Source organism: Cupressus sempervirens, chromosome 9 (genome assembly GCF_028749045.1).
Source record: "Cupressus sempervirens isolate cs-2001-9-10 chromosome 9, ASM2874904v1, whole genome shotgun sequence".
Lineage (NCBI taxonomy): Eukaryota > Viridiplantae > Streptophyta > Pinopsida > Cupressales > Cupressaceae > Cupressus > Cupressus sempervirens.
This window is the reverse complement of record NC_143126.1, coordinates 566711682-566729340: the sequence shown is the minus strand read 5'-3', so window position 1 is coordinate 566729340 and position 17659 is coordinate 566711682. Positions and strand designations below refer to the sequence as shown.

At 32.9% G+C, this 17659-nt stretch overlaps 1 pseudogene; it reads left to right on the top strand.

The window, feature by feature from the left end:
* The first annotated feature begins 11455 nt into the window (after nt 1-11455).
* LOC149539922 (CST complex subunit STN1-like) lies at nt 11456-12432 on the top strand (annotated as a pseudogene).
* The last annotated feature ends 5227 nt before the right edge of the window (nt 12433-17659 follow it).

Sequence of the window (17659 nt, the reverse complement as noted above, 5' to 3'; positions counted from 1 at the left end):
TCCTCAAACTAGTTGTTGTTAAAAAGGGAGATGGAACCATGATCCATACAAACATCCTTATATACTTAAAAATCTAATAGGAAGTAAGTCACCTAGTTCGAGATTTTTTTTTTATCATTTCTTTTGGATGGTTTGACCAATGGATGCTAGTTTTAGAATTATGTGTTCATGATCTAGATATTGTCTATGATATATTTGTTTTGTATATTTATATAAGTATATATGGGTGCACACATAGATACCTATAGAAATACACATAGTTGCATAGTCAATGTCTTTAGTTATTTATGCATGCTATAAATTGTATGTGAGCGATTACTTAATACACCCAGATATAAAGGGAAATTCAATAGAATATATATAAAAATAAATTGAAAGGAGTAAAATTAAAAGAATAAGTATTTAAAAGAGGAGTAAATTCCTAACATACAAGGGATGGTTATAACATACATTCAAGAGAAAAAGCAAAATTAATATGTATTATCCATGTGGAAGAATATCATATCAGAACATAAGCTCAAAGATAGGCATAAAAAATGGGTTATAAAGCATTAGAGAGAGTATTTACATCCTTTTTAGACCATATATCCATTATATACCCATAAAATATCCTTAATACAGCTCTAATATTCCTAAACAACTTGCAATATGGTAATTAATTACATAAACTAGGGTAATTCTGGATTTTGGAATTACTTTCATTTAAAAGGGCGGTGTATTTTCATTTAAAGAGGTATGAAAGCTATTCAAGAAGATTAATATGTGGTCTAAAATGAAAATATAAGGGGGAAATGATCCGATGGATATTTTCAGTGAAAATTGAAGTATTTTATTTCTCTCCAGAATTTGCACCATTAGAAAGATCTCAGTGTCTTGATTCCAATGCAACTTGAATGGACAAAAACAGAGTCCAAATGAAGAAGTTACGCTCAGTCAAAGTTTTGGTCAATAGGTAGACCAGAGGGCTAGATAAGGGGAAAAATTGGACCATCTTGAAAGTGGTCAACAATGGGTTTCAAATCAAAGATCCTGTTGAGAGCTTCCCAACGGCGTTGGTTTCATCGAAAACGGACTTCATATGTGAAAGTTATGCTTCTTTGAAGTTGGAGGCAAATTTTTTTAAAATAGTGACATCATCATGATGTCAAAATGGTGACATGGCATTTTGAAAATTTGGCACCAAAATATTTGATTATGAGATTCGAACTCATAACCTTTTTCAAGCAACTCCTCCTATTTAGCTGCTGTGCCCTCCAATGCATTTGCTAAAAGTAGTAGCAAATCTTTTTAAAATCAAAATAAATAAAACCGCTATAACATTCAAAAAGGTCGTCGGTGGGGGTTGAACTCTTAACCAACCACCTCCTACAAATTCGCATGACCATTGTACTATAAATGATGTTTTGTTTTATATTTGTAGCGGCTTTAGTTAACCTTTACCCAATCCCGCTTGTCTCTAACTAAATAAGGATATGGGTTAAAAAAAACCCCTTAAATTCTATGGTGGAAAATTAATTTAATTTTTTTAAAAGGGATATTGAGGGGATTATTTGTTTTAAATAGGGATTTCATGGTTTTGGGGTTAGTTTTATTTGTAAGGCTTATAATTATAAAAGCCAAAATGGGTTATTTTGTTTTAAAATGGGGCTATGTAATTATTATGTTGGTTATATGGTTTTAAGCCATTTCTGGGGCAAAATTATGTATAAAAGGAGGTGATTTTGTATTTGAAAGGGAAGAAGAGAAAAAGTTGGAGAATTATAGTAATTCTTGAAGGAGACTTATAGAGAAATTGGTCTTGGTGAAATTTTGAGAGAATAGAGGGGTGTTGTAAGGAGATTTTTGAGCCATTCTTGTACATCGGAGTTTTGTTGCTGCCGAAGTGCTCGAAGGAATGGACTTGGTGCATTTGTAATTGATTTTGGAGAATAAACGGATCGGTCTCACTCTATTGGAGCGGACCCGGAGACGTAGTCACGTTTGTGGCGAACTCCGAAATCAAACTTTGTTTGCACTCTCTATCTTCTTCTCTCTCAATTCTGTTCATTTCACCTTAAATTCTTAAGTTTTGATGCATAATTTCATTTATGTATGCATGAAATTAAGACTTTCACTAAGTTGTGATTTATTTATTTTATTAAGCATTCATTACTACAAATAGTCTAGATCCGTTTTTCAGATCAGGAAAGATGACTGAAATGTAGATAAGAGATTGGTTGTACTTCTCATGGATATTTTTATGGAGAAAAATTAATGGTATGTGAATAAGGGTTGTGAGTATAATTCTTTAAGGATTTGTAAGTTTCTTTCCCTTTAGGGAGAGAGTTATATATGGGAGTTTCGAGGGTTGAGAGAGGGATTTGTTGCTTTGGAATTTCTTATTATTTTTCCATGGAGATTTATCAAAGTCCAGAGGGTTTGAATGACAAATCTCAAGTTGGATTTATTTTTCTCTCCTTGTCCCCTTGCTCTTGTTTCCATTGAATCTTTGTAGGACATGAGGTATGGATCAAAATTATTGATTGAATTATTTATGTAGTAAAATATAGATATATTTATATGTTCTCATGATGTATTATAATTTTAGACTCAATTTCTATAGTTATTTAAAGGTTTTGAGTTCCTTTTTGTGAAAATAGATATGTATTTGGTCACTATTTTTTGGAGATATGTTATTTTCTATTAGAGGGTTGTTGGAAACTAGAGGCATGGAATATTGTATTAGTATATCTTCCATGTGTTCTTATTTATGATTTCTTGTACACACTACATATTTTTATTATAAGTCTTGGAATTATATATGCTCAATTTAGGGGTTTTCTACTAGTTTGACCTCTTACTTGGATTTTCATGCTCCCAATTGTTGTTTAAGGCACGAGAGGCATGTAAATTTTTTATGTGAATACCATTTATATTTATCATTTAAATTTTTTGTAAATCATATTCTTATAGTCATTGTGTCTTTTTATTGTTTGTGTGTTGTGATGCTTATACAATGAGTTTGGGTCATGTTTAAACTAGGGGCATGAGACCCTATGAATGTTGTTCCTTAAAATATTATATGATTGTGGTTTTGGATTTGTGAGTAGGGTAGATACCCTAGGTGAGTGGCTCATCATAAGTGCTAGGGCACAAAAGTGGCCACTAGAGGATCCTATGTGTTATAGACTAGGGCCTTGTGTAAGTTGGCTCCACGTGTACATTTTTGTAACAAACTAAAAATATTAATGAGATCAATAGATTATGGGGGTTTGGGAATTCATATTAATCAATATAACTGGATAACATGCATGGTAGAGTACTCGAGTAGGGACATTTTGTGCTCTAGGATGGTCTAGCTGCCTAGTAAGTTAATCCCAATATTACCAAAATGTACTATGGCACCCCATACATATCCTTGTTGGAGTACTCAGTCAGGGACATTCTATGTTGTAGAATGGCCTGGCTCCCTAGCAGATTGATCCCAACATATTTGAATGTATGATAACACTCACCTAGATGCGGTTGAACCCCTAACTCTTCTTTTGCCTCTAGTTTTCCATTTGCTTTGTGATTTCATTTTGGGCATTATGCTTTTGTGTGGCCTTATGTTACCTTTGTACTTTGATTTTGGTGTATAAGCCTTAGATTACCTTAGAACCTATGTGGATCATGGCTTTATCTCCTAGATCAGAGGACTGGACCATTTATGGCTCCATGTGGTTTGGTGGTAAAATACTTTTGAGGTACTTTTCAAGTTCTTATGGATGGTTTAATGTGGATCCCTGCTGAGTAGCTATTGAAGATTTTTCTTATACTACATTTCCTTGGAAGAAAACTATGTAATATTATAACATAAACTCTTGAAGAAAGTACAACTTCATATGTATATGTAAAAAGGGTAAATGGTATATCTAGGAGAAATGAAGGGATATGTGAACATATTATATTATTTCAAAAATATCAATGAAGTAATAATGAGGTCATGACATTGCAAATTCCCTTGTATTTAGATGATGATTATGATACTATGTACGGTGAATAAAATAATCGTGTACTCTTTATAATATTATCAAATTAATGATCAAAGTAATTAGTGAATAGAATATTATTTGGTAAATATGTATAGTTAATGGTTTCAAACTATCTAACGTATCTTTATTTCATGTTAAGTAGATGCACTTGATTTATAAATCTTAAGACATTAGCTCTTAATTTGGAAATGAAAGTTGTACAAGTATTGTTTGGAATTAATAAGAAATGTATTAAGGAAGTACTATTTAAACTTGTTTGTTATCACATCCTAAATTCTACAAGAATAGATCTATGGAATGACTTGATTAGAAGTGGCTATGTCCTATATGAGATCTACGACTCAAAAGTAATACAAGTAAATAAAGACTTCTACATTTCCCCTTGTTTTTCTACAAAATTTTTGACCAAAGGCCATATTGGCCTATGATTTGATGTTTTAAAAAAATTTTATCCCCGTGTTGGTCAAAAATTTGACCAAACTAGGGTTTTATGCTTGAGTTGGTCAAAATTTTGACCAACACGAGTTCATAACAAAAAAGAAAAAGAAAATTTCCTTTAGAATAAAGTGGTTCCTCTTTGGGACAACACTTCTTGAGCTCTGGTGAATTTCTCTACCCGTTTCCAACTCCTTGTCGGCAGGGGCAATGATAATCAAAGCCATTTTGGAGACATGCTTGCATTCTTTATAGTACCTTTTAAGTTGAATCAACCCTTGAACGCTATAGGAGGAGGTCTTGGATTGTTTAACAAGACAACATTTAATGGATCTTTCTATCAGATGGTTGTCATGGAATTTGATACTTACTTCAATGGCTGGGATTCATATGACAATAGGGAGCTTTTTGAGAAAATGTTTGAAGACAAAAATTTTGTGGTGGCTGATCCTAATCAGGGAGGAGGGACAGGTGAAAGGGGTATGGAACTCAAGAACAAAGATGGGGATAGAAGCCTCACCCTACCCCCCATAACTAGGATAGGAACAAAGATGGGGATAGGAACAGAGATGGGGATTGCTCATAGGTTCATATCATGCATTACATGTAGCTTGTAGAAGAAAAAGGAGAATAAAGATGAAAGTGAAAGTTTTTTTGAGCTAGATGTGCCCCTTGAAGAAGCTTCGTTGTCAGACAATGATAATACAAAGGTTTTATCTTTGGATATAGAAGGTGAGGTCTCAGAAGGAGAAGCTCAAGTTGATTCTTCTTTACTAGTAGCTGAAGGTGAAAGAGATGGACCATGTAAAAGCTTGCTTGAAGATATTTTTAAGTGTACTTACAAAGACATGTCTGCTATAATTGATAAGTGGGTCAAAGATGGTAATGAATTTCATAGCGAAGAAGCTAAGATTATTATCAGCCAGCTTAAAATGTGAAAAATGTTTGGACGAGCCCTCCAGGTCAGTGTCTTTTATCATCTTTCCTTTCCTGGTCTTGAGTGTTTTGTTAAACATTAGTTTTCCTTTGAAAGAGAGAAAAATAATCTAATTTAGGGGTTTTGTTAGACATTAGCTCTGTTAAATGTTCCTACATCCTTTCCTTGTTTTAGGGATTTTGATCTCTTCTAATTGGTGATTATAGCTCACATCTAGATATTCAAGGTTGGGGCAACATTTTTGAGAGATTGATAAACTCTCAAGAGATAAATCCATCAGTGATATACATTTGAGGCTACACAATGATGAAGAAAAGGACCCTAACAAAATAGTCAACTCAGTCAGAGGGCACCCTTCAATATTTATATATTGAAGGTTAGTAAGCTGCACAAGTGTTTTTGGTAAGGAATTCAACAAATGGTTGTTTATTATCAATGCCTTCAATTTGGTTAGTTGACCAATGCTATCTGGTAATCCCATGAAGCATGTCTCTCCCAAATCCAACTTCTTGAGTGATCGTTGGCTTGTGACCAACTAAGGAAATTTCTTCATTAGAGCACATCCCCAAAGAATTAGAATCTAGCAATCTAGATCCTATAGTTTTATTAGAGTTTTTAAAAGAAGAAGAGGTATATCATTCTATTAATTTTATTAGAAATACATTTTTTATATGCAATCAAAATGATATATATGGTTTACTTGTTTGCAGAAACTCAAAAACTTATAAGGCATTTATTTTTGTGGAAGAAATGAGCAGCCTCCGATTGAAAATTAAGGACTACCATCTCAAGTGCATGAGAAATTCATTAAGAGTGTTGACATATATGGATCTAGACTCTAGGCTAAGCTAGGATCAATTCGACTAGCCGAATGAAGAAATCTCCTATTGTTTGGGGTTCGAGTAGATGGGTTTTTCTAGTAGCCTAACAAGGGCATTACAAGCTTTCTTCTCTAGGTGACTTTTTAGTTTATAAGTTCAAGAATTCATTGCTTAGATGAAAATGTGTTAGACCCACCTGAGATTTTGAAGTGTTATCTGTTACATGAAAGCAACCCATGCTCTAAATCATGCAATTTTTGTTAGTTTTGAGGGTTTCATAATCTTGACAACAACACATGGTCATCTACAACCCTCCATACAAAAACACATTACGCCCCTCCTACACTTTCTTTGTGATTGGGGCCTCAACCTATGGAAATACTACATTTGGAATGGCCTTGAGATTTCCAAATCCAAGTGTTGTTAGTTTCAATAAAATAGGAAATCTCTGCAACTGCTTAACCAAATGAAATACCATGGATGTCAAAATACACTTAAGTTGATGATTTAGCTTATATAGTGCATGGAACTTTAAAAGTCTGACATTAACAACACAAATCTAACCATTAAAAACTATAATGATAGTGAAGAGATTCATCAATATGCAACAATATGACTTTATTAATATCTCAATCTACATACATCGAGTTTCAAGACAAGCCATGATCTGTAGAACTTTACTCTTAAAGGAATCACTCCATATACTTGTTGCATACGTCATTCTCCTTGGAAAAGAAAAACATCTCCAAGTTTCAAGGTTCCTTCACATTGATTACCTTTGGATGATTATATTGTCTCTAAATGTTGATTACTCATTGACTTACTAGAATCAGATGCCCTTGTTCATTTGATTATGTTCTTCTCTCTTGTTCTATGTTATATATTAATGATCTTGATTAATATGAACTTGTGAGTACATTAGTTTTGTACTTACTTGTTGATTAGATTGATGCTTTCATGGATTTTTTTCATGAAAGTTTCCTCTTTGATGAATGCAATACCTTTTAACTCTCAATTCCCACATATAAAAAACAATAGTATCCTGACTTTAACCAAATACTAATGCTATGCATAAGATATAAGATATTTAGTGCTCATTATAGTTGGTACTTGATTACTAATGCTATAATATTCCTTGTTGATTGCATTTTTCTATCTCTGACAACCAACATCATACTAGGATCTTGTCATTCCATACAAAATTTCATCATATAAAATCATTATTCTAGAGGCAACATCATGAAATCATTCAGTTCAAGGCACTTATGATAGGTCCCCCAATCCTATCCTTACTCAATTGATAACCTTCAAGGTTTATTGCCCTTATTCAATCACCATATTCACAAGATCATCATTCACTATGTTGCAATGTTTCTCAAGAGCATTAGTTCAAAGGGTCATCAACTTAATCATCAATAAATCTTACCTAATCAATAAAATCTCATTCTTTCCATTCAAGGTTTCAAACATATTTATCAATCCAAGATCCTTTTCCAATGTCCTTATAACCTACACACACAAAACCTTTACTCTGTTGCCAAGTTTCATTATTAACATACCTTGTCCAAATAGCCATTCTAACAAACAAGATTCTTACATTGTTGTCAGAAACCAATCAGTGAACTCATTATCATAATGACATTATAATCTTCATTATATAATACCTCCAATGTTGAATTAGATATCTTTGGGCATCAAGCACTATCAAACTCTTACAATATCCTTGAGAAATCAATAGTGAAGTACAATAACATAATATTGTCTATTACTTATAACAAGGAATATATATTCACTGTTAACATTCAAAGTATGTTAATGAGATTTAATTTAATCTCAATTTTTGGAATCTTCAACATAAGGAAACCTCAGTCCTTCTAATTCATAATCCTTAATGAATTGGTGAATCAAACTTCACAAAAGAATAATGGTCCAAAATTATTGTCAATATTTAGACAACTAAGCTGAAGTTTTCATGAAAATTATATTGTTTATCTTCATTGGAACATCCAGCCAAGAGTATAGAGCACCCATTAAATTTTCCTCTTCCTTATTAACCTATTGTCATTGTTCACAAACCCTTATATAGTATTCTTTTGATTAATAAGACTTGTTACAACTAGAATACATGAATCTTACTATTTTAAGCCACTAGGGCATCATGAGATTCTCACATGGAACCACTTCTCAATGCAAATTCAAAACCAAATGAAAGATTACTAAGTTTACTATCAAATTCCATAATATTAGAATTTTTGACTAGTTACCTAGCGAGGGTTTCAAAAATCTTACACAAAACATAGATATCTTCCTCATTATTAATGAAATATAATCCCACAAAAACCACAATGGTGAGGATTCAATGCTCTTTCATGCTATGCAAATGAATCTTTAGAAATAAGTCAAATATACTATAAAGAGATTATGTAAACAATGCTTTAAATACGCTGAAATAAGTCATATTTATATTTTTTGATAGTTAATTTTGTTGTATCTATTCTATGCACTGGTGATTATAAGAAGATCCATTACCTTGAATATGTTAAGATTGTAAATCAAAAGCATCTTGGTTTGGTGGCACTGGTTTGCAATTAGTTTTAATAGAGAAATAAGTGATCATTGTTCATTGACAAACCCTCAAGTTGGAGAATAAATGTGATTGTCACCTTAAATACAGTGAACTATGGGTACAAAAACCATCTTTCAGTTGTGAAGCATCCTTATCTAAGGGGATCAATGTCCTTTCTCTTCAATTGAATTGGGTGCAGAGGTTGTGTTGCATCAATTGGGTACACTACAGAATTGAGTGGTATATTGAAACAAAGAAACACAACTTTTGCACACTTGATTCCAATAAAGAGAGAAAGCACATGGATCCCCAATGTTTGACGAAGATGCTTCAAGACTGAAAGATGGTATCCTACCATTCATACCTAAAAAGAAATTTCATGATCTAATATGTCCTGCCAATGCATAAAGCTCATCTATATACATGACTGCCAACATGAGTCATCCTTAGACTCATGTACTCTCATAGTGCATCCACCACAGAAGCCATCCCATACATAACTTATATTCAACATCTCATAAAGAGTTACAATGTTCCTTCATAGATCATAGGTAAGATCTTATATGATATCTTGGAAATTCTTTCGAGGCAATGAAGATGGGATACCATCTTTTGATTGTGAATCATCCTTATCCAAAGGAGATTAATGCCCTTTCTCTTTAATCAAATTAGGTGAAGAGGTATGAGTGCGAGCAAAAAATTCATTCATTCGCAAGGTATGAGCGCGGGCAAGATTCATTCACATGCCTGAGATAGGTATATCTTCTTCATTCCTTTCTTTGCCACATTTTAGAAAATATTCTCTAATAACAATGTCTTCTAGGTTATGAAGGGACTGGTTACTCTAATGACACAGGTTGCATAGGGTTTTGGGCATAAATAGGCATGTTCAAGATTTTAATTCAAGTCTCTGCGGTGGGATATCATTCACCATTTTGTCAAACACTTCATATGCATCTATATTACACTTTTACAATTTCCATAACAATGCATATGTCAGTATTACAAAAGTTAAATTTGTTGCAAACTTAAATTTTGTATCATTGTTGTAAGCATAGATTTTATAAACCTTGGACAAAGATATCTTGGAAATTGAACTCTTTAGTGTTGAAGATATGTATTCCACTAAATTACATCATCGCACTTTGATGGAATAGGTGACCCCTCCATTGTCATTTATTTACCAACTCTTTGATTGTTGACATCTTGATCAGCATTTCCACTAGTTCAATTCATTACTTATGATGTTCTACACATTTTATCTAATTAATACCATATTTGTTTTGTCTATAATGTTGTGATGGATTCCCATAGGGAACACATTTATTTTAGCCATGGTGTCAAATGATTCCCATAGTGTTAGTGCTTCATATATTTAACATCTTTCATGTGGAAAAAAAGCATCTGATAAAACTCCTCTATTCTCTATGCCCCTATTTAAAAGCTCCCATTGTGGCATAGACAATGAGGATGTTGGCAAAGGTTGCCTCAATTCTATTTTTTTGGATATGTGTCTTCTCTGTCTGATGAATTGCATTCACAATTCACTTGAGAATTCAAATGAAAACATCTCATATTGTATTCAAGTACAGACAAACGGTACTCAAAAATTTGTAGTGAATCCTCCCAAAAGTTAAGCTGAATATGAATGGATGTAAGGCAGTTTGGTCTATGGTTGTTGCAAGACTCTCAAAGGTGTTGTATTTACATCTATATGCCTACTTGAAATTTGGTACAATTCTCAATTTCATTAAACCCAACTAGAAATATGGTATAAGAGATCACGTATGGAATATTTTAATATGCAAAATTCATTTACACATATAATTTACTTCAATCATCTCATTCCTAATTTTAGCTTAAGCAATTAAAAACTTTAAATTTTTAAGATGACGACTGTAGAAAATAAAGGAAAGAAACAATTAAAGGGAGTGGATTCATAAAGAAGAGCTATAGTAGTAACAGACTGTCTATTCTCTTGGGGGGTTAGAAGATTTTATTCAATTCTTGTTTTGAATTTCCTATCTCCATTAAGCTATGACATTTAAAGTTTACAATAGATTGGTTAGATTGCTTCATGGCTGGAAAGTAATGTCACAAAATTGTTTCGATTCTTGATTTCATCATGATCGTTATACAAATGGCCCAAGATTTGATAAAACTACCATAAGTAAATTGATTTGGTCTACAACTGGTATAGCTTGACTGCCTGTGTATCCAACTTAGACTTTTTTTTGATCTGCATTAATTATTGACAGATTCCCTCATTAGCTTAGAATTTTTTTTGCTAATAGCCTAGTTTGGTGCTATCAATACCATTATAATACTTTCATCAATAATTTTAGTTTACTTCAGCTATTGTATGCAAAGTATTATATTCTTTTCTAAAGGAAACCCATGTTGTATATTATACAATAATGGACAGATTTCTCATGTTGTGATGTTTTTCACTGCAAATTGTGATAAGGACTCAAATGGAGATGCTAAAAGGCATAAACTCATTATAGGTGTATGGAGTATTCAATTGCACATTATTGAATTTTCAAGTACAAACTACCCTTTTTCAAAATGTCAAAAAATATCATATAGCATATGCTACTATCAACATAAACATTGCACCTCATTGTTGGAAGTGCTAGTGTATGAAATTTTATGACTATCCATCTTAGTAAACTAGATTTTGATGGGTGAAGGTAGATCAGTGTGGGAATTAGGCTTAGACCCTATGCATCTCTCACATGTGAAGCTTTTGGCATTTGATCTCCTTTCCCTGCAAAACCCTACTTCATTGGGAGGCCCAAACACTTTCTAGAGAAAGGGTCGGCCCATTAAGAATGTGGAGATGGTGGGTGTGGTTGTTAGCAAGGAAATAAAAGATAAGTTTCTTAAATTTTTGGTAGATGATGGCACCACTTGTGTCCCATGCATTCTCTGGCTCAATCATCTTACTTCTAGATATTGTTCAAGGGTTTAGAAGCCTTAGTTAGAATGTTTTGATGGATTGGCTCTTGAATAATCTGAACATGTGTAGTTGGGTTGATTGGTGAGGTTGTAGGGTAGGGATACTATTTACAACAAGCAATTGCAGGTATGGTACTTTTATGGGGTTTTAAAGCTCAATTGGCTATCATGCCTTGTTTTTAACATTAGAAACAAAGTAGAATTGAAAGAGAGAAATTTTAAGCTCTTTGTTGGTATGTTTGTAAGAATTCTCAAAAGGAGATGTTTGATTGTCTTAGATGGAAGCATTTAAAACTAAAATGAATGCACCCATGTTTTATTTAGTTTAGGATTTCATGAAGCAGGCTGTAATATTAAATTTTTTTCCCATGCTCACCTAATATCATTATATATTGGGTTTTCATATAACAATACATATATGCTAAAACATATATGTTTTAGAAGTTAATACTATATTTTTTCCTAAAAAAATATCCTGATGCACATTCTTTTAATGCAAAATATGCCAACCTTTTGATTGTGAGGAAAGAAAATTACCATCACTTACGATTTTTTTTTTGATTGTAGATAATAGTGAAATCTGTTTAGGTTGAGAGAGACCCCAATGCTGCGATTTATCACTGGATGGATTGCATTCGGTTTGTAGTGCAATATTATGACTTACCTGCTTCTTTTCCTCCTAGGCACAATGCTTTATGAACCAAATGGAATGAAGTTGATGTTTGAGTATCTGTCTTTGGTTGACTGGTAAATGTTGCATTAGAATGTTTTATGGTCTTTTTCTATCCATTAGCAACTATTTTGATATATTTTTTAACAAAAAATATTTTTTTAAGTCACAAGGGTAATCTAAAGGTGATTTCTATTTTGTAAATTGATAACTTGTGTTCACTGTATTTTCAAAAGTTAGGCTTGCTCATATATCATAATATTTTTACAAAGTATTTCAAAAGTCACCCTTATGATAAACATCCTTAAATACATGAAATTCAAATTTTGGTGCCTACTCTACAACGTAAGATGTCTTTTCTTTAATGAACAATTACATCTCTACTAACAACTAATTAATCAGTAGTTACATCAATTAATCAATATGCTTTTGATTTTTCAATATAGACAACAAAGTTGAAATTATAACTTTTTACATCTAGTTTATCTTGAGTGTTATGTTTAACTAGTGCAAAAGAAACAGACCCAAAAATACAAAAAAATCAATGGTAGGCTTAAGACCTGTCTAAACTCTTTAAACTCTTTAGGAGTAGTATTTTGCAAACACTCACTAGGACATCAATTGAGAATGTGTATAGTAGTTTGTACTACTTCTGCCCAGTAATGGTATGCTACATTTTGAATATGCATTATACACTTAGCCATTTCAACAATTTTCCTATTTATGTGTTTGATCACTCCATTCTATTGTGGAGTGCATGGTGTCGTACACCGCTGATGGATTCCCTCTTGATTTGAAAAGTTGGTGAATACCATTGAGGTGAACTTTCTCCCATTGTCTGTCCTCAATGTACTATTTGCAATCTGCTACTTTTGACCTTAGGTCTCATAGGCTTTTAATTGCCAAGTTTGAGGAATTATATAACCCTTGTTGGGATATCACATAGAAACATTTAGGTCTCTTTGCAAGGAGTATCTTTCTAGTGCACCACTTTGGCACTTCCAATGATTATTACAGATATGTATCTAGTCACTACATCATTGGTAAGGCTTCCTGTGAACTTAGATTTATGCTCGATAATTTTTAGATAAAGTGATTGAAGAGTTTATACTCTATCAATAATATCTATCCCTCTTTCCATGTATCACTCAATGTTATTGTGGCAACAATATCTTTATAATTGCCAAACATGTGATTGAGAAATATTCTTGTTGTCACATACATTATTTTATTAATCACATTCTTTAATTATGCATGTTGGCCTCAAGTGGTTCCACATTTCACCAATAGGGTTGTCTTTTCTTAATGTTTCTATGTTTCGTTTGAAGCTGATGATGATTATTATTTTTGGTTATTGTCTGATCTTGATATTTCCAAATGAGATTATTTTCAATTTCAAAGTTTAAAATATTAACTGTTGATACTCTGTGTTTACCACCTTTGAGGAAATAGGAAGAATACCTAGACATTGTTTGAGATCAAGAATTTGAATTTGTTTTAGAATATCATGAGGATAACCTCTATATTTGAGCCGTAGGATGATTCTGTTATGAGGAACCATTGAAAGGCGTAGTCATAAATTATATTTTTAACATTATTAGCTTCTTCTTGTTTACCTTATACACTCCATAGCCTCTTTTACATGTGATTTGATTCAACAATATACCATTGTCAACCATTCTCCATCATAGATGTAAAACTCAGAGAGTACTTTGACAAGTTTTTTTTGCTCTGAAAGTTTTTCAGCTTAAAACTTGTCTTTAAAACTCACCAAGTTTTTTTAGCAAGTCCAAGGGAAAATTTGAGACACAGTAAAACTAAAGTCCCATAGAGAAAAAGTTAATTTACATTTCATTTTTCTTGTTCTCAATTGCTCCTCTAGCCAAACAAAGCCCTCCCAAACTTCTTTAGGTCTATTTACAACAACTTTGCACTAAGGACAATAGAGACGGTTCTACAACCAAATCAAATTCAGGTTTTTGCCCCATCAGTGTCAGCATCGACCATCATCTATAGGCACTCATTCTCCAAGAGCTAGAGATTCTACTTGAAAGGATGCCTATCAAGGACCAGAACTTAGGTCAATTTTTTGCATTGAATGTGAAAAAGTGAAACATATTGGCATAAGCCACCTCAAGTACCACCTTGCATGCATCTGCTATCACAATGCCAAGGGTTGTGATGAAACCAGTGAGGAAATAAACAAAGAAACAAAGGCCATACTTGCAGCTATGGAAGAGAAAAATTTGCAAAGTGAGAGGGCAAGGAAAACCATGGTAGCATCCATAGTTGCTACTTAAGGTGCTCTACTCAACCTTGAATCATATGAAGATGCACTTCAAAGCACAATAGGCTCTCTTTGTGACCCATGTATCCAAAAACATCTACCACCACCATGGGCATCACTTGTACTTCTAGTAGAGTACCAAAGTCAGCCTTTGCATTATTATTTTGTGCCTAGAAAAAGCACAACCATAATTTGAGGGGTGTAATAGGGAGGTGTGTGAATATACAAACATTGCATGTGTTGATTTTTGATACTCTAATTGCATCTCTTTCAACATGTCAACAAATCCTTATTGGGAAAATTTGATTCCTATTTGTCTATGTTTTATGACAACTCCAACATGCAAAGTAAAATACCAAGCATCCTATTCTCTCTTGAACAAGGAAATCTTCGATTCTAAACAATTTGGCAATGTGTGATCAACTAAGACAATACCAAGGTTTACAATATATACTAGTGACTTTGTGTTGGATTTAACTCCATTTATATGATGTGATATTGCTAGTAATCATGAGGGAGCTTTCAAAAATGTTCCTAAATGTAATCAATTATTTTCCCTCAAAGTGGTTGGAGAAAAAATTTCTGACAATTGAAAATTTGATGCCTATGAGGGTTTGAGGGAAGAGTTTGTTCAAGATTTATGGCTTCCATACAATGTTCTCAGATTTGTGTTGTTCACTAATAGGTTGTAGCTCAATATACTCAAGGATGAGTTTAATCTACAAATGCTAGATTCCCATTACCAATTTGCAGTTTTATATGACTCTAAAAGGAAGGAATATTATGAGCATTGCAGGGCCACAAAAGGATCATTCTTTGCCTATCATGGTAGCCTATAGAGAACTGGTACTCTATAGTAAGGTTAGTTGCTTTGGAGTTGCCTTTTATAGTTGGAAATGTCATGTGTGATATCTATATTTTGTTTTTCGAAATACTGTTCTTGACTTTTGAGTTTGGATCACAGTTAATGCTGTAATGAGTGTTGGAAATTTCTAATTTTGTTAATTCTTCCTGTTATTTCAAAAGATGGTTTGATTTGCTATTTAAAAACACTCTTTTGAAGAGCCTAGTGTTTAGGTTGCTACTAGTTTTGATGGTAAGGAAATTGGGTGTTGTGTGAAATATGTGTTCATTGGGCAAATCTTAGAGCTGTCAGCTTATTGTAGATATGGCTAGGTCCCTATTTCCACAATATAAACACATTTGTTTGGATGCCAGCTTGAGAATGGTGGATTTTGGTATAATGCCATTTTTTGTCCATTTGCAGGGTCAGTTATTAGGCAGTTTAGACCATGCTCGTTTTGGTACATGAGTTTTTATTTGGTCTGCAATTATTCATCAGAGGCTTACAGGGGTCCAGATTTATCTGGCTCTTGTATTTCATATATTTTTTAAATAACCTTAATGGGTTGGGGCCCCATTATAATCCTCAAATTATCAATAAAAATTACAATTGTGACATTTAAAAAAAAAAAGAATGGTGTATTCTATCTCTAGTTGAAATCTTGTACTCTTTAAAATGAAAAACAACTCTAGGAATAATTTATTCTCAGAAATTGTGGTTGGCATTGTTTGGGTAGTTCTTATTGATATGCTATATTAAAACAAATGTATTCTGTTACGAGATTGATGAACTCTTATATGGTCTAGAATGTAATTAATTTCTTATTCATAATGTATCTATATATGAACATTGTTTAAGTTTGATGTAACTTTTACTATTCCTGCAAAGAAAAAGGTCTTAAGTGGCTTGGTAATTGGTGTAGCAACCATGCAAGCTGGTGAATGTGCATTGCTTCATGTGGGATGGCAACTAGGATATGGGGAAGAAGGCAACTTTTCTTTTCCAAATGTTCCTCCTAAGGCTGATCTCATATATGAGGTTGAGCTTATTGGCTTTCAGGAAGCAAAAGAGGTAAGTCTAATTCTTCTCTTCTCACACTAATTGGTCAAGCTATATATGTAGGCACTAAATGTGTAAGAGTAACAGAGGCTCAAATATTAAATGCTACACATTGTGTGATCCAATTTCCTTTAGAATGGCTAGTATTAGGGATAGAAAGGGTGAATGATGCGGTTATATGTCAATGCTAATTTTATTTTGTATCATTCCTAAATCTTAATGTCTTTAGGTAAGATGACAGACAGGCTCTGTCTAGTGTTAATTTTGAGTGCTTGTTGCACAACAGACCTAGGTCAAATTCCTGCTGCATATTTATAGCCACACAGATTGATTATATGTTACTAGTCACTACAATGTTTTGTGCTATGATCAGATACTAATCTAGCTAGCCCAGAGAGTGGTTCTTAGTATATCCTAGTATATAATCTCTCTTAAGGTGATAAATTTGGCATGCCAAATGGAAATGGTTGTATATGTGAATGAATTAGAATGCTACATATGTGTAATTCAAATTACTCTTGGTATTTTAGATACTGAATATGTATTCCATTTTTGTGGTGTTGAGTTTTTAGAGCTTATATCTTTTGCTGCTACAAGAATGGAATCATTATCATCAGGTTCCTGCTCAATTTCTATCATTTGGTGCTGATTATATGTAATTACCTTGATGATTTTAGCTTACTCTAAGCATTTTTCTTCCTATTACAAACTAATTTATATTGTCTTAATGTTGGCATGCTTAAACTTTGTATCACTGAAGGTAGAATTTCATAGAATAGTGAAAAAGAGATCTTTCTTATAACTATTGCTATAACTATTTTAATGAAATTTGGTTATCTCTTTTCTATATAAATGTTATGCCCTGTTCATTTTTAGTAAACTTCAAAAGTAGTTGTTCCATGCTGAAGTTCTCATGGGATAAAGTGCATAATTTTCATATAGTGGTGTTCAATTTAGGATACTTTTCTTCTTCAACTTGTGTACTGTACTGTACTATACTTTGAAAATCGACTATCATGAATATAAAATTCCTTTGTTACTTTGATTATATAATATATCATTATTC